Below are 19,472 nucleotides of genomic sequence, written 5' to 3' on the forward strand. Positions count from 1 at the left end.
TCTGAGTTTCTTGTCCTTAAAATTTGCATGCAACCCTTTGTGCTTGATAGTTTTGAATATCTGGGAATAGTTCAGCTGGACAGCTTTGTGAAGCTATTTCATCGTCTAGAATGTGTAAAAAGAAGAGTATGTGTGAGTACATGAGAAAGAAAAAAGCAGGCAAACCTCCAGAACTCTTTTTTTTTGGCTTCTTGGCAAGATTTTACTACTCTGCTGGAGGAATCAGAGACATAAGCTCAGGGCTGTCTCTTTTGCTATTATGTCCAAACGTAACTACATCATGTCAACACAGAAACACAGACAAAAAGCCATCAAGCACAACAGTCAGTGTCGTCAAATATCAGTTAAAATGCACTAAGTAAATACGGCCACTGTCAATATAATATTAGTGTAGCAGATTTCAGACAACTGAAAGTTTGCCAAAAACATCAAATTAATTGGGATAATTTTGCTATGGGATCTGGGAGGCTGTTAGGGGTACTAACAGTTTTCTTTGACAAAATGCACTCTGAATGTTAAAGGGTCATATTTGGCACAGACAAGAGACTCCCTAAAGTACAGAGTCCATCCAAGAAAAACCTTAAACATCTAACAAGTAAAGAATTTTGAATGAAGGAGTAGTCCAAATTTCTGCCACTCAGTCCCGGAGATTTGTGGCTAACTATGTAAAATACCATTCAAAAATTCATTTTCTTAAAAGCTTATCCAGCCAGGATTAAGAGGGGCACTTGGCACCAGGCAGGAGAAAGGATACACGCTGGACAAGTCACTTTCAGCCAAAATATGAGATCATCTCATCCAAGTGCCTCCATAGTTTGGCACTACTTTTGGTCACCCAGCAATATAGGCAAAGAAGAAGGGATGAATGATTCCACACAGCCAGATATATACAGAGACTCCTTTATGCATTAATGAGTGTTGTTCAACAATAAATAAACACGTCGTAGTGGGTTTCTGTCCATCATGGTGACATTCTGCCATCCACTCCATCATCACCTCTTCTTCACCTCGCTTGGCTCTAATGTGTGATTTTCTGGGATGAGAAAGCTGACTGTTTCTCACACAGTGACATCGATGAATCACTCAGCTTTGCAGCCAGCTCTAACCTTAAAGGCCCTCCCTCACCTGTTTCAGTTCTGCCCTAGCTTAAACTCTGTCTGTCCATCATGACGATTAAAGTGGTTTATGGAGATCCATGCTGACAAGCTGGGGGAAAAAACGAGTCCTGCGTTGCTGGAGCCTGGAAGGTAGAACTCAGAATACTGAGTTTCTTACTTTGAGTTAGCTTTGTGAACATGATGGAGGGACACAGACGGGTAACTCTTCAGGTAACTCCTTTCTGACTTACCATAGACCACTATGAAATATATGTCTCTTCCACTTAATCCCCCCATCACCACCACCACCTTTCAAGCTGCTTTTCAAAACCACCATCTATAGTAACAACAGTCTTGTCTCATCTCACCCTTTGCATAATTTATTAGGGGCTCTGTCCCTCAGACCCATTACTGTCTTATCAGGTGACCCAGTTATGGGGGGAAAGCCTGCATCACAGATATGATCAGTCTGGAGACCATAAATCTTCACATTGGAACGCTGCCCAGTCGGTAGGATGCTGAATGTGCAACCAGAGCCCAGAAAAGCTGGTGCAATAGTGGATAGTATTTAAGAAACAATAAATCTACCAGATAACGTTTATTTTTGTAACTGTAGAAATTAACTGATTGTAGAATAACACATTGCTGTATAACCAGTGTGGCATGATCCAGGTAAAGATAACATATCAAGAGTTTTTGAACCACTACTGGTTTTGGTCCTTATACATTTTAAGGTGTTTAAGGTTTTAAGGTGGTTTATACTGCAGTCGCACTAGAGTAAACAAAAAAAAATTAACATTAATTTCTTATATTCAGGGTCCTGCCAGAAGCTCATAGAATTAAAAGCTTTTTTGGGGAAATTCCTCCACAAATAGTCACTAATACTGCAGACGGACATAGGTGCTCAGCAGTGTTGCTTTTATATAAGAATATAACCAGAATACAGACCTTTGATTTAAGTCACCTTGAAGAGCTACGCTTATTCACAGGCAACTGTGGCAATCTACTACAGCTGTCAATCTGTTTATGTTCATCATTTGAATTCTAGAATTTTACATTTATAAATTATTATAACCACAATTTCAAAAAGTTGGGACCCTGTGCAAAATGCAAATAATAATTAAAATAGATTTGAAAAAACTTATAAATCCATATTTCATTCAAAGTATATCATAGAAAAGACACCAACGTTTACCCGCATATTGAATTTGTTTGAAAGACGGTTTGAATAATTGTATACATTGTGAGATTTTAAGTAGATAAAATAGGATTTTGTTTGTAGCTCTGCGTGTCATTTTGGGTTAAAGGTCTCCATCCTAAAAAGGACCAAATAGCGTGTGCTTCCTACCTGCATTTTGTTCAACTCGATCAGCTCTGCAACCTCGTAGAATCTTTTCTTTTCTAAAGCAAGAGTCTAAAAGAAAAAAAATGGGTCACACTCAGAAGGATGTAGCCATTTGTATATTTTATTGATCTCAGGGCCAAGTAGTGGGATCATTTAAGCTTCACGGTTAAAAAAGGAACGAAGGCAGAAATGTAAATGAAGCAGAAATAGGAAATGATTTGAGGATCACAAAGCAGACGGCTATTTAGAGAAAGTGCCTCAGCAGAGGCCAGAAATAGCTTTGTTCCAGCCAAAAATAGTCCTCCTCTCTCCTATTTCTAACTCGTATTGCCTGTTAATGCAAAATAGATTAAGGATTGGCTTTTCTAGAGATTTTTTTTAGTAAGCAGCCGATTTATCATGTGTGGGCCTTAGAACCACAAAACTGTTGCAAGATTTTATATTATATAAAGAATGTTTTAGTGTTGTGGGACTAGCGAAGAAGCCTGGGCAAAAACCTACATTTAAATCCAATTTTGTCCTCAGGCTGCACTGCCCTTGTCTGTCACAGCAGTCAAAATATTGGATTAAAACTTGTGTTTAGTCAGACTTTTTATTATTCCAGGCAGACAGCATGCTCCTGCAGGATGACAATACCTGACTGAAACACAGAGTAATGTATGGGGTTAAGATGCAACCTCGATATCAAAATGACTAAAATGACTTTGATCACCACATGATGTTTGTCATCACAAGTTATTTTGAGCTTTCTTAAATTATGTCACATTACATCACATTACATGTGTTTCCACCAGTTGCTAAGGAAAAATATGTTTTGTACTGTGAGTTGCACCATATATGAGCTTGAATGCTAATCCTTTTTCATGTATTGTGACCCCGTATATCTGCTATCGCTGATCCTTTACTCCCCTCTTTTCATACACTCTCCAGGGACTCTGTGAAAGTCAGAAGGACAGAAGGATGGCATCCTTGATAATAGGCACGAAGTAAATAAGAAAAGTGTTTTAACCTTAAATATGTTGTTGTTTTGGTCATCCTGCTGTAGCTATGTGGACATAGATCAGAGACAGTCAGAAGGGACTGTTATGGGCTACAGTAGAAAAAAATCTGCGTGTGTGACCCCAGCGCTTCATGTCCCATGATGGCTAAACAAGAAATATGCAATGCTGCCAGACAGCATAAGACAGAGCTGCAGTCCGAGAGGGAGGACAGAGAGGCAATGTTGCATAATTGCTTCTTATCTGTGTCATGCATATAAACTTCTATGCATGCTGCAAGGTCTTGCTCTGAGCTGGTTAAAGTGTCAGCATGCGATGTCCTTCTGGCTATTTTGTGGGCAGATGAATGTGTGCAAACTAGCTGAAATCATACATTTCTTTCTGAGGATGTGGGTGCTGCTGTGCATCCGCTCTTAATGTGTAGGTTTCAGCAGTTCTTTGATTTGTTTCAGCAGGGGGGAAAGATCCCATGGAGAGTAACTGTAAGCTTACAACGTCTTAGCTCAAAAGATTAGCTTTATTCGGTAGCGAGAAAATGGAAGATGCCTGATTAAAGAAGACATACCTTTGAATGCTCCAGTTCAACCCAACGCTTGGCATACGATAATACAGAGATGCCGTTTCCGTGTGTTCTTTGCAGGGGTGGATATAGCAATTCAGTAATTCCTGGGCAAACCTAGACATGACAGCTTACACATCTGTCTACTTCAGAATTTAGCTTTTCCATTGCCATCAGATTTTCTTTTAAAAATGGAAAAATGTTTGTTTCATTTATATTAAAATTAAACAAACAGCTGTTTTTCTCTGTTATACTTACTCTTCGATAGAGGAAGCATGATGTGTTCGGTTGTTATTACTGAACTACGCAGCTGAGGTCTATTCTTGTTCTACAGAGTGGGCCATTTATATGGATACACCGTAATAACATGGGAATGGTTGGTGATATTAAAGTCCTGTTTGTGGCACATTAGTATATGTGAGGGGGCAAACTCCTCAAGATGGGTGGTGACCATGGTGGCCATTTAGAAGTCGGCCATCTTGGATACAACTTTTGTTTTTTCAATAGGAAGAGGGCCATGTGACACATCAAACTTATTGGTGATGTCACAAGAAAAACAATGGTGTGCTTGGTTTCAATGTAACTTTATTCTTCCATAAGTTATTTACAAGTTTCTCTTTGTTCACAGCCATTGACATGTCGAAGAGGTTAACACGTGAGGAGCGGATCGAAAATGTGTTGATATCTGGTGAACGCAGTAACCGGGTCATTGCAGCAGATTTCAATGCAAGACAACCTACGAGACCACCCATCTCCCATGCTACAGTTAGCAAACTGCTTTCTAAGTAAGGAAGCCAGTTGACCTTAGAGACTCCAGGATGAAAAGTGCACATTTTAAAGGAAAGGATTTTTAACCTGGCCCGGTTTAGCTTTTAAGGTAATCTGATGATGCTGGGGGAGGAATCGTTTTAAGTAGGATTCATGTGGATCTGCTGGGATAAAAAAAAGACTGGATTGGAGACCCTCTGTGCCCAAGGAAAGGAAATTGGTCAAGATTTGGAGAAGTTTGAGCTTGAGAGTGGAAGCCCCGGGATCTGGTGTGGAGACCCACCCTCTAACAACGCCAGGCCTGATAAGGTTACAACCCTGACCTCTTGGATTCCAAGCCGAAGTTGTGTCTTCAGCCAGTAGTCTGACTTGGAGGGAAAAAACGCTCACACTGCTCACATTGCATTGTGAGCATGGTGATTTCCTGTTGGTCAACATTAGAGCTTACTACGTTCTTGTATGGAGGCCATTTTGGGCCATACATAACACATGTATTAAGGAACTTTATCAGGCTGATTTGGACATGATGGAGAAGAATGAACATAATGCTGTAATGTCAAGTATATCATATTTGATTAATATTTTTCCCCCCAATAAATTGCACAAATCCCAGTTGTGGAAAGACTGATAACAATTAAAACATATATATATGGAAAATTGTAACTCAATTTTTGTTTGAAAGTTTTCCAAAAGGTCCAATAAACACTTCAGTTAAAAAAAAAAAGTGTATTTCCTGTCAATTATTTCAAGGTTCAGGCTTTACAGGTATAATAATAAACACTTTTATAGGTATCTTCAATTCAGAAGTATTATATATTAACAAAAAAGAGAGCCAAGTTAAGGTAACCGCCACAAAAGCAAATTATTGGGGAAAAAGTGTAGCTGTGTACACGAAAGACACATTTGTGCATATTTATGGATTCTGTAACCATTTTAGGACGCAGTAAATAGAAGTGTTTTGAGGGTGTCTGGCTTTAAAATTTTAACTGGCTGTGAGAACTGAAAAAACACTTTTCATTTGTAGTGTAATCGTTGGTTTGATTTTGCCCGTGGTAAATACTCCAGTTCTTTTTATCTTGGATTTGAAACATTCATTAACAAAAAAAAAGGGTCAGAGTGCAGAGCAGAAGTCAGCAAAAGGCCAAAGAGCTAGAAGGAGGTCTCCACAGTGTGACTGCGCATATGTTACAAACATGTTCACACAAACAAGCAGCAGATGTCTTATTAAATCTGCTTTAATCAGACTTTGTTGTCTTTGTATGTTTTAATTGAAAGTAATTTGTCAAAGTAGATTACAGCCTGGGAAACAGCTGTGAGCAAGATGAGAGGGTCCTGTGGAAAGTGAGAAAGGGCTGCTGAGCTAACTAGGTGCACAATTTTTCCTCTGAACACTGAGTCACGTAGGCAAGGCAGCTTTTTAAAGTGCAGTTAAAAAAACAACAACAACGAAAACATAACTTTTATCTTTAACACTGCTTTTAACTACCTGTACTTTCATAAACGCACTTTACATTAAATGGAGGTTAATTGGAGCCAATCAATATGCTCACTACTGATTGGCTTATCAATATTGCTCCATTGCATAGCTTATTTTTTTCTAAGTCGATTTTAAGAAAGTTAAAAGTGTATCTAGCAGTTAGTAATATGACAGTAAAGTCTCCGAGCTGCAGTTCATAGGAGGTTTTCAGCCAAATCCAGCAAAAGCAGGAGCAGTGTGGGGAAAAAGGATTAGGAGGATTGTGAGCGAAGGGCTAGTATATGAGATTTGTGCAGTGCTGCTGAGGTCAGCTTCTCATGACCAAAGCAAAACTGTGGTTATTTTAGGAAACGTGGAGGCAGAAAAAAATATGTTCCCACAAATCAAACTGATGTCATTTTTTTTCACCAAAGATGCAAATTGATTTACCAGAAAGTTTACTCCATTTCCCCCCAGAAAGTTTACGTTTGTCTAACAGAGGAAGTGCTTTCCAAACAGGACATTTTCTATTCATCCCTTTGCTCACTATGTAGGTCTCATAATCTTGTAGTTTTCTTTTCTATAAATACAGGGCAACTCTTAGCAGACTTCCTTTTATAAAAAAAATTGGGTTCATGAGCTTCATGAGATCATCGCAACGCACTGAGTCCAAGTCTTTATACTTTATACATATGCCTCTTATCTTCAGGGCGTTTCACAAATGGGACTAAGCTGAAGTTGCTGTGGCGTGTCACAGCAGTTGAGGTGCAAGTGAAAAATGCAACAATGGCAACATTTAAATAATGGCAGAATAAACGCTGCGATTTCTGCATACGTTTTGACACCACCACTTTGACTTACTGCCAGAGCATGTTAAGTGTGAGAACTCTCAGACCACACACACAAAACGGGGCTGCACAGTAGCTGAAGCTGAAACATCAACTCATTTCAAATCAAAGATTTCTGCAGACACATTTACTCGAGCCATGTAATTTCAGGCCCTTGAAGTTCTCCAAGAGGACATGCACCCACAGCTGTGGCTGGTCACAGCACTGATATTGTACACAATTGTCATCACAAGCTCAGTATTTTGGGAAATAAGCTTTTTTGCTTTCTTGCTAAGAGTTTAATGGGAAGAAGGAAGCATTTGTGCTGTAAACACAAATTTAAACATTTGCACTTAAACTTGCACAAAGGATGGAACCGTTTCTGTGCTCAGTTAATATATAAAGGAGTTACAAAATTCATCTACCATCTACAGCGCTTTAACTATCATGTTTACGTGTTTAAACTGAGCAACAACTATTAAAAATTGGCATACTGCAACACTTTCAGATAAATCAACCTTTTTCTTTCTCATGTTTCCTAAGCTAAGGTAAGCTTAGAATGTGGCATTGAAACATTAAAATGACTTGGGTAGCTCAGTTAGCACCAGATCGTGTAAGTGTAAGCCTCCATGGACCTGACTGTTTTTTGCAGCCCATCCCACAGATACTTAATCAGAATGAGTTTCATGTTTTTAAAGTGTTAGGTTAGGCTAGAGGGAGAACCCCCAAAAGTGTTTTAATTTTCGAGATAACCTCACTAGAGACATTTCAGGTATGAGGACATGTGATGAATGTATTCATAAACGTTTCACCATTTTTTTTTCTGGAACTGTTTAGCTTACATATCAGCTAAGCAACACATATTTTACTTAATTAACGTCTGAGGTGTCAGTCTACTTGAAGTAATGTTGTCACGTAGTCCTTAACAAACTAGATAAATTCACTATAAAGGCTATAGTAGATATAGATATATAGTAATTTGATTAATATTAAGCCATTAAAAGCGTTCAAGTTGTAATTTCCCCCATCCACATTCCCCAGTGGACACATGAACACATGTTGCCAGCTATGTTAATTTTGGGGGATTGGCACAGACTACAGTGCCATCAGAGAGTACCATTAATATGGAAATCTGCAACAATCTCTAGATAGGAGCTAAGTTGTCAAAGCTTTCCCAGAACATCAGCCAGAGCGTCAAACTGCCTCCACAAGCTTGTCCTCTACCTGCTGTTATCTCCTCCTCAGTGACACATGATGTAAAAAGAAAACCAGGCCACCCATCCACTGTCCAGTTCTGTTGCTGGTGTACCCATTGTAGGTGCTTTTGGTAGTTGGTGGACAGGTGTCTCCATGGGAACGCTGTACAGAAACAAAGCTGCAAGGCACTGCATTTTCAGCAGTTTTAGTTAGGATAGATCTTGGGTGGAACTAAATCTCACACGACAGCCTTTGGTCACTCTGGACCCTGTTTCCGCTTAATTGATTGTCCCAAAAAACAAACAAAAAAAAAACACGGCTTGTTTGTTTAGGGATTACGTTGGGTCAGTAGATTGTAAAGTTTTTCACAGAGTGTGTGTAACGTGGGTAACTTGACATCTACATGATTCAGACGACGATGCAAGGAATAAAGTTACCAATGGCACCGTTTGTGTACGTAACCGTCTTTGTCATATGTCAGTTAAAAGTATTTTTCATTCCCAGTGGTTATCGCCAAAACCATTTGGCTCAAAGTTAACATTAGTTTAACTCAGCGACTGCTCGCTTCAAATCGTTAATGGCTAAGTAACTAACTGTTTGTTTGCCATGCTGATACTAGTGTGTTCATGTTTGTTCAGATATCTTTCATTCTTTACTAGTCCCACAGATGCTCCCCAGCTCAGCACAGACTATAGTAGGAACTGAGACAACTCTAGACAGTACATCATTTTCCTTTCTAGCCAAACAGAGAGTGCATCCGAGCATGGCAGCATGTGCACTGAGGAGTACTTTGAGAAAGTCTGAGTGCGCACAGGGGATCAAATGAAAACACACAGAGAGAAATGTGCTCAGCACATAGTGTGCAACAGTGAGCAACATCATCTTTTACTGATCTGTTATTTGGAGAGATGGAAGGGGTTAATCATTGAAAGCTGTTGAGGGCAGCATTCAGCCTGCTGGGAAGCACGGGTTTCCCTTCTTCCTAATTAACAAGTACTTGACAGAGCCACTCAAACAAACAAGGCAACGGAGCACACAGCCGCCATCTGCAACAGCCTCGTGTTTGATGGGGCTTTGATGCTGATTTGAGCCAATGATGAAGTAAGTCACGCTGACATCAGGCTGCACGCAGGCCTTTGAAGGGAGCCGCGCACGATGGCTAACAATCTGTGCTGCAAGATGACGACTCCACAGAAATAAAAAAAAAACATCTGACACTGCAGAAGAGACTCAAAGGCTGAGATAAAAACAGAGCGATCACTTCTGTGTGAGCGCAAATACCTGAATGTACCGCGATGTGTCATACATGAGTCTGCCTCAGGCAAGTTTGTAACATAGAGCATATTGATCTGAATCAGGCCCCTCACCCCAAGGGTCTCTGGTGTCAGCTGGCAGGAGGCTTCCAGTTATGCAGTCTCCCCCTGTGTCTGACAAATTCCATCCACTGCGGACACGATGATCTGCCATTACTTGTAAACACTCAAACATTACTTTCTCTACAAAAAAAACTGTTGTGTTGATTTTTGTGCCAAACATAACAATCTATGTCATACAGCAAGAGATCTGTTGCTCTTTTGTTACTTTTCAAAGTTAATCTTTGCACTCTGACAGATCCACTATGATGTCTTCTTTTTGGTGTCATAGCACAAGCCACAAGCATGGTTTAATTTGCAAAGCAGACAGAGGAATGTGCAAACATCTTGAGCTATCCTCTTATGCTTTGTTAGAAAATAGGAAATAGGTCCAGCAATTTATTGAAACAAGTGCAAGCACACATGGAAATGCAGTGTATGAGGTAAAAACTGTGATTGTACAATAACAAGCTTCACTGTCAGTATTTGGTATGACCCCCTTTATTCTTCAGCACAGCCTGACCTCTCTTAAGCAGCTTTCTTATCATTTCTTTAAGTAGTCTTCATGAATACTTCTCCAGACTTCTTGAAGGACGTTTTTCTCTTCTTTAGATGTTGGCTGCCTTTTCGTCTGTTCTCTGTCAAATGATCCCATACTGCTTTAATAATACTGAGGCCTGAGCTCTGGGGAGGTCATTGCATGTTTTCCAATCTAGGTATGCTTTCACTGCATTGACAGTGTGTTTGGGATCATTGTCATGCTGAAAAATGAAGCTGCTGCCAATCAGATACTTTCCAGATGGAGGTGCATGGTAGCTCAAACTATTTTTCTGTGTTCATAGTTTCATCAGTTTTAATAATATCTCAATCACTGGCTGAAATGCAGCTCTAAACCATTATTGAACCCCATTTCCACCACTAAAAAAAAAAAAGTAATCTACGTGGGATCCGCACTCACAAACTGCAACAAACTGGCGCTTTTGAGAGTATGTTTGCTGATAGTAACGCTTTATGATGTTTTATAGATGTTAGGGAAAATGTTCTAAAACACTTCTTCAGTAAAGACTCAGAGAAGAGAAACACACAGAACTTCTTGCTAGCAAGGGCAGCCTCCACTCTAAGAGACTCCAGTGAGAGAACTGCCCCGGTCTTTATTTTATACTCCATTGAGCGTATGTGTGTGTATGTGTGTGTGTGGGGTCAGAGTGTGGCCCCATAAACAACTTCCCTTAACCTGCTGGTCTGGAAAGTCCAACAGTTCATCTATATGTAAAGAAGCACTTAAACTAAAACAGTCCTACCGTAAAGCAATAAGACAAGGTACGAGCTCTCATGCTCCCAGGACGTGGGGGTGCATTCCTGGGGTGCACACATCCTGTCACTACACAATTAATTATATGCTTCTAAGTATACATGGTTAAACATTTCCTAATACAAATAACTACAAACAGCATCCTACCATAAGCAAACTTATATCACTAAAAGATTATACTGACTACTAAATACAATTTTCCATTGACAATAGATAATCACTGTAATACTTCTTTGCTGACCTTATTAAAAACAGAACCAAATTTGGATCCATCTATAAGACCTGTTGCCACTGAATTTTCAGTCCTCTTCTTGTTTAAATTTGGTATACCTTAGCCCTTTCTTCCTGTTTCACTTCCTTAAGAACTGCTTCTTCACAGCCATCCTTCCACTGAGACCATTTCTGATGAGGCTTCAGTGAACAGTAAATGCATCAACTGAAGAGCGAGATGCATCTCTTAAGTTTTGTGTCAGATCCTTACTAGTGTTTAAGGGCATTTATTACTTTCAGAAATTATTCACCTGCTTTAGATGGTTTTTTTTAGACCTGACACTTCTTCTTTTGTCCTCCACTTGTCCAAAACGTGAAATTTTTAGGGACACACTGCACATCATACTGAGATATGCCACGATTTTACTGGTGTAAAAAAATTCATTTTATCCTTGTCTAAATGTGTTATGTTTGACATTTTAAATAGTTTCAACAGAAGAAATGGGAACAAATTACATGTTTGAGACAGGCTTCTAGTATAAAGTGCCTAAATATATGATTTAAAATAGATTTTTTTGATTCATAGTTCAGTGTTAAGTGGTACAAACAAACAAAATAATACATTCCTCTAAAAATAGCCAGCTATGAGGAAACATTTCCATTTCCATGTTGTCTTGTCGAGATGTCTTAACTCCCTTTCCTGTGTGTAATTCCATGTTTCAACAGACCATCATATCTCTATCTCCTCCACTCTCTCATTTGTCTTTCCTCCTGTGTCAAGCTCATGTGTCAGTCTACATCTCAGTGCTTCCTGCTTTATTTTGATAGTTTTGTGTTTCATGTTCGGTGTGTTTAGTTTTGCGTCATGTTCATTTGTGTCAGCTGTGTTTCCCATGTGTTTCCACTTCCCTCATTGCCTTTAAGTGAAATTGAGTCCTCTATCTTCCTTTGTTCATTGTCAGGTCGTCTGTTTGTGTACCCGTGTCTGCTCACCTGGCCTCATTCCTGGTCTGTAGTTTTGTAACTGTGTTGTTCAGTTAAGATGTTGTGACACTCAAGAAATCTGTGTTTCCCACAAACTGAGAATAAAATAGACACAGTAAAAAACAACACCAGTCTAGCTGTCACAGATGGTAATTAAAGCCACAGTAAGACGGGGGCGTTGCCCCTGATTTCCTAACTGACCTGGCTCAGCTGGGCGAACAAATTTGTTCTCACTTTGTCAAGAAGGAGTACAAAAGCTATACTGAAAAAAAGTGTGTGATATGAGTGATCCTGCTGAAACACGAGATTTATTTCTGCCTCCTAAACTGTGTGTGTGTGTGTGTGTGTGTGTGTGTGTGTGTGTGTGTGTGTGTGGGTGGCAAAGTGCTTCTACGCAGTGTACCAGGGGCACGGAGAAAAGTTGTCGTACCATAGGCACGAGGAGTGTGTGTGTGTGTGTGTGTGTGTGTGTGTGTGTGTGTGTGTGTGTGTGTGTGTGTGTGTGTGTGTGTGTGTGTGCCCCTCTAATGATCATGATAAAAATCAGAAGGCAGTTTTGCTATTTTGTTACTTTGAAAATCAGGAGCATACTGTGTCTCATCTCTTGTGTACCACTGATGTGCAAAGTCTTCACACCCACTCCTTCCCACCACTTGCACAACTGTGCTGTCACTTCACGCCAGACCTCAACTGTGAGAAAAGAAAGTGACAGCAGTAAAAGGCCATTTTGAGCCCCCGAGGAGAAGATAAGGCAGAAAAACTTAAAACGCCAACCATCCTGTAAGCGATACAGATGTGAAATTCTTGTGCCCGCCTTTCTTTCCTTCTTTTCTTTCCCCTGCTAAAAAAAATGGCTTTCATATGCAACAGAAAGTCCGATGCATTATGGATGGACAGTAGAATATCTAGCGAGGGATTTTAAATTCTACAACAGCAAAAAAATCCATTATTTATTTTCCTTCCCTTGCAATTCACATTAACTTCTAAAAGCAGTTATAGAGAAACTCAAATCAGCAACGCGAATAATAGAATTTTTTATTTTACCTTTTAATTTTACCATTAAAGATTGAATTCATACTTATCTGTGTGCAACAGTATTCACGTTTGCAATTACAGCTTATAATGTTGTAATATTGGGGTATCAGGTTAAACAAGTATCATGTTATTACCATTTCATTGGTAATAGTAAATTTTCCTGATAACCACAGTCTTGTCTCAACAGTGGGAGCTGAGTAATCTTAAACTGAAATTCATATAACTGGGTACTAAGGGACCAGAAACTAGGAATAATAATTTGGAAACAAATAAAAGCACAAGAAAGACAATATACTAACAGAATAAAACAGAAACACACATTTCACAGCTTCCCGTCGCGTCGTTGTAGTGTTGTGCTGTGTGTTGTGCTTTCATGTATGCTCTCTTGTGTTCCCTCTCTCGTCTGCCTTTCCTCCTGTGTGAATTTCATGTACAAGTCCACGTCTCACGGTGTTTCCTGTTTTATTTTGACTGTCTCATGTCCACGTTCTGTGTTGCTTCCCCTGTGGCATCACATTCGTTTGTTTCAGCTGTGTTCCTCAGGTGTTGCCACTCCCTTCGTCTCCTCTCTGTGTATTTAGTGTGTGAGTTTTCTGTCATTCGTTGTCATTGTCTTCACGTTGAGTTCCCTAGCTTCCATGTTTCCTGGTTTCCATGTTCTGTAATCCGTCTTCAGGTTTTCATTATCTTCTTTTGATGTTCTTTGTCCCTTGAGTTTAGTATTTAGTTTTTCCCAGTGTAGCTCTAGTTAAGTTTTGCCTTTGCATCTACCTGCTCTTGCTTGTTATTTACTCCAGCCTAATAAACAGCTCGATTTTTGTTTAAGCCCTGCCCTGTCTTGTGTGTCTGCATTTGGGTCTGTTAAAAGAAATATAAGGTCTGCCACTGCATCCCTTTTGACACAGTCTTATACACCACTGCCTGCATAGATGTTAAAAGTAAAATGATTCAGGGACTTAATGACTTAATGATGACTAATGTTGTCTGTCATTAAGTATAGTACCGCAGTAGGGGAGACCGGGGATGGTTGTAACATTTTTGACATTTCTGTCTGTAAATTGGAGCTCTTTTAAGGTAGTGTATTCAAAATGTAATGCAAAGTATTTACATGTCTCTGCTATTAAATAGTGCAGCTATTTTCTCTGCAGCACAATTACCCATTGCATGGTATGGTCTCAAACACGAAGAGTGAAATGTTACAATTAACCCCATAGTCTGGGTTAGTTGTAACATATCCTGGGGTGAAATGTAACACAATGAAATAAGGGTACTAACAAAACATTAACATGTAATCTTTTTTATTCAACACATGAATGCACTTACATCCATTTATGTAGCTGTGTGTGTGTGACAGAATGCAGAAATCTAGCTTTTGAACATATTCCAACCCCCCAAAAAAGACAAATTATGGAATTTTCTGCAACTGAATATTTCATTAATTTTGGTTGGTCTTCCTTGAGTTTGGCCTCATTGGCTCAGTGGGCATTATAACCTACAACTCTTGCACCAATTTTGAACATAACAATGAAGCTGAAAAAATGTAGTTGTTCACCAGCATCGCAATTCCATTACTTTTTATCATGGTTTACCTTGGTGTGGTTTGCAAAGTGCTTCAGAAAGATGAGGAAATCTGTTTCTTGCATCCATCCTGATTTAGTTCCACTACCAGTACTTCCTACTGGTCCATCTCTGACACAGAGGTCTGCATAATGTATGTGTGGGAACACAAACAGTGGAGGAATTGTGTTGCCAATGGCATTAACCGCATATACAAAAGCGACCAGTGAACCTCTCTCTGCTGATGTCGTTGCCCCAACTTGTTTAATATAAGTTAAAGTAATAGTGTGGTAAGTTGTAACATCTGCATTATTGTTACAACTAACCCAGACTGTTGCTGTTACAACTGACCCAGACTCCTATAGCCATGAACTAGCTAACATTACAGCCAACGGCTAAAACATTAGCACTAAAGACCTACACAGAATATATCCCCATAGACATACAAATAACATAATTTAAGTTTGATGAGTTTAACTGCAAAGCAGATAATGCTATTAGAAATTGAAATAAAGTAGAAAAACTTACTTTTTGGCATACAAATAACTTTTTTTCATGTTAAATTGTCTGTGTTTGACAAAATGTGCTGATTTTTCACATGTGATAGCAGAACTGAATTGGGCATGCACAGGATGAGTCACATCATTTGAAACTTAGCCCTGATTGGAGAAATTGGAAGTGTTACAACTGACCCATGTTACAACTATCCCCGGTCTCCCCTACTAACACTGGCAGCTGGAGCCCCCCAAAAAACATTATGTCCTTGGGAGAATATTATTGCAGAGAGGAGTAGGAGGTCTTGTCACTGTGGACAAAATATATTCAAGTTGGTAATGCATGCTCAACAAACACAAAAGTTATATACTGACAATAGTCAGTGTTGTTTTATTTTATTTTTTTAAAAAACCACACAGTTCCTCAATGAAATACTGTAATTAATCTGGTCTTTTTCTTATAATACTCAAGTGATATTATTGCATAGAAATATTGTGTCAGCCCACCGAGTGGCTGCAGCTCTAAATATGAGTCATGTGCATGATTCAAAGAGACTTTCTGTTCTGTTCCTTTCACTGTAGGGATTTCTCCTGGGTCATAAACCTCCATGGAATTCAATCCACATCTGTTCGCCCCTTCTTCATTTTTATGCTTGAAACCTCTTCATCCTTGTACTTTAGTACCTGATCTTTATGTCTTTGGGATGTTTAACTGTTACATGTTACTGCATCGTCTCACTGTTTCTCTGTGTCCACAGGAAGTAGCATGTGTGTTCTCAAATGTTTAACACCCATCATGTAAGCCTGCTTCCTGCTTGTGAAACATTAGCTAGACTGCCAACAAAAAGTCATCCACCCTTTGTCAACCATTTCTCATCTCATTAACCTTCAAGCATAACACATAAGGTATCATATTCATACTCCCTCACTCCAATGCAGTGTGTTTGTGTGTTGTGTTTGTGCATGTATAGCACTGCAGCTGCCGTCATGAGGAGATAGCAGTTCCCCCAGGGGTTGTCAGTGACCTTGTGCCTCTCAGTGAGCTTCTTTGTCATATTGAAACAGAGCAATATCTCCCAGCGGTGCCATCTCATTCACGAATGGGCACAACTCTTCATTACTCGTGCTTCACATGTCACAAAGACAGGACTCTTCCACCGGTGGCCTAGACGGACATTGTTCTGTGTCACAGATCTAATTTGTCTTGATCTTAGCAATTGCTGAGATCTCTGCTGTGCTTTGTTCTTTGTATCAAATCGTTTGACTCAGAGTGACAAAGTTCTGATAGCGAGTCTGTAAAGTAACACACATGTACTGTCAGGGTTTGCCAGGGCAAACCGTGGGGATGTGGGAAGGAGGACCCAAGATGTAGGACTCTCCGATTCAAACAGTGCGTTTATTTACAGCGTGGTTAACAATAGATGCACAATTTATCCCCCTTGCTCCCCAAGACTCCTGTGTGTGTTTCCCAGTTAACACAATCTGTCCTTCCTCTCCACGTTCCTCCTGCAGGAAAACAATAGAAGCAGCCGTTAAACACTGACCCCCGCGGGCACACACGATCTGCAGCCAGTCCCCTAGCCACCAGGCCTGAAGGCGCCTGTAAACAGGTGTTCGCAGAAACGCCTGCATCCATACACACACACCCACACACACACATATCTGCAAATAGGGAGAAGAGGGACAGCACTACCAAAAATACATAAAATAAAAGATAAGTCCATAACTGCTCAGGGACCCTGGGTCGCTCAGACCCAGGACCCTGACATGTACAACAGTAACTACTACAGAAAAATTCTCATATAGATATTTATTCCATTAGCTTGAAAACTCCGCAATATGTCAAACATTGAGACAACACAGTACTGTGACTTAATCGATATCCTAGTGGACTGTGTTGCATCATGAACCCCTGTTGAACAAGACTTCTACACCTGATTCGTGGCCTTTTCCACTGGACATCTCAGTGTAAAGGACAGGCAAAACCTGCTGCTTTAACAGGGACCTTTAATTGCCAAATTCTGAATAGTTCAATCTTGAATAATTTCCAAATTTCAAGAAATTTCCCTCAGGACCTCAGGACATATCGCACTGTAATGGCGATCTGAAGTCATTCCTCTTCAGATAAGTGGTTCGTTGACTCATGAGGCAGCTCTCTGGGGACGATCTCTCAGTTCAACAAGCAGTGAGTACAGTGACGGTAAATTATGTTATGTTTGCAAGGATTTTTAAGCACACTGACTTCAAAGGTCCTTTGCAGTGCAAAGGTTTGATCTAACCTGACAGCACTAAATCTGAAGTCTGTCATTGAATTACAAACCAAGAAGCACCAATTTTTTATACAGCTTCACAACGCATGTGGACCTGCTCCCACTCCACCTGTCTTAGCTGAGCCTGGTCCTGGCAAGGGCTTAAATGTTTGATTTATGAGTCAGGGTGCGAGCTAATCAATATCTATGTAGTACAGCACAATCTCTTTATCACTTCCCTTCCCCTTAGTTTCTTTCAGAGCAAGCCTGCTCTTTAGCAATCAATAATTCTTTGAATCTGCCTTCTCATTAATATGGAATACAAAGTTTGTGCTTGCGGTTTGTTTTCCTTCCACTGAGGTCTAATAGGTGTCATCATTGAATCAGCAGAGTGTGTTTAGCACCCTTTCCATTTAGAGTGACCCAATAACTGTGCACAGCTTCCATTAAAAAATCATCTAATTTCAAAAGGCTATATATTTTAAAGCAATAGACATCGAAACTTGAGGTTTATTTTAAAATACATTGTTAAATATAAAGCTTTGCAAACAAAACTTACAATGTTAACAAGATATGATAGTCAGTGGATGGACGTCTGGAGCCACTCTACCCACTGCTGTTGTTATGCTACCTTCTGGAAACGTAAAAAATCCCAAATCCACTGTTTCTAACAGTACGTGTTTCGATTGTTAACGGTGAACAGCTGTGGAATTAAAGCATGCTGAAAACTGGACTATTCTTTTTGATACACCCTGTATACTGCTGCTTGTTTACATGTGTGGTTAAAGTTTGTCCACTTCTGATCTGGTCGCCTTAGACACATGTTAGAACAAGATATGTGTTGCGCTAGCATTTTTTGCATGTTACATGTACTATGTGCACCAGCTCGTGCCCATTCTTTGTTTTTATTAGCCGCACAAATGTATGGCACAGTCCGCTTCCCACACACCATGCTTCTTCAACATATTGGCAAACTGTTCGTGCACAGCTCAAGCCATTGAAAATAATGGGTTTCAGATCCCAGCTGTGTCGCTGCCACTCAGGAGTCTGTGAGAGTTTTATTCCAGGATATCACTGGTCGTAAGACCATTACAGCAGTCAGCTTTCTATCTCTCTTTCACAACGGTCATTTTTCATGTGGGACAGCCTGCAATTCCACAGAGTACCGTACATGCAGCTTTAATAAGGTCCAAGTCATTCAAGAATCATAAAATCAAATCTTAATATAATAATAAAAGAAATAGTTGAGTACATCCTGCACTCTCATTAAATACTGTATCATAATTCATACTGTAAGATTTATCCATCAGACAGAAGCCACAAAACTGCTACTGCATATTTCCTTCAGCAGAATCATTTAAACACTTTTTAAAAATAATTCTAAGAAAAGCACCAACATAGGCTTCAAGCTACTGAGTTGAAAGTCATTCACTCAGTAGTTTTTCCCTTTTACTGTCCACTTTGGTCAGCCTTTTACCATCTTGAACTTTCACCTCACGTAAACATAATCTTACTGCACCGCCATTGTCTCCTGTCATTTCAGTGGAATTGTCTCACTTGATATGCACTGCCTGTCCAGAAACCATTCCACAGTTAACTTTCTGGCCACTAACTATTGGTCTGTGAAATGAATGGCTCGAGGGGCCTGAGTTGAGCCTGCCCGCCCGCACTCAGATGTGCCATCAGCCCAAACATGAGTGACCCACTTCGCTGGGTATAGAGAAGGCCTGAAGCAGACCTCAGCATATTTATAGCTTACATTAACAGTAGGCATACAGCATCAGCATGTATGCAATGTGCTGTGTCACTGAAGTATTTCTTTCGGTATCCCTGAACTCTGCCAATGCTTTAATATGTCGGTCACATCTCCTAAAAATATCCCCCCTCTACTCTTTCTCACTGTCTGTGTCTCTCAGTAGACTCCTTTTACACAGAACAAGTCCTTGTCTTTAGGGAACACGGCAGTAAAGGGGTGTTACCAAAGAATTCTATTAGAAGCGGGTGTAACCCACAGCGATATGAACCGTGTTCT

This window comes from Copadichromis virginalis, linkage group LG4 (genome assembly GCF_057382275.1).
Source record: "Copadichromis virginalis isolate Kocher_CV1m ecotype Utaka linkage group LG4, C_Virginalis_male_GT1.1, whole genome shotgun sequence".
Lineage (NCBI taxonomy): Eukaryota > Metazoa > Chordata > Actinopteri > Cichliformes > Cichlidae > Copadichromis > Copadichromis virginalis.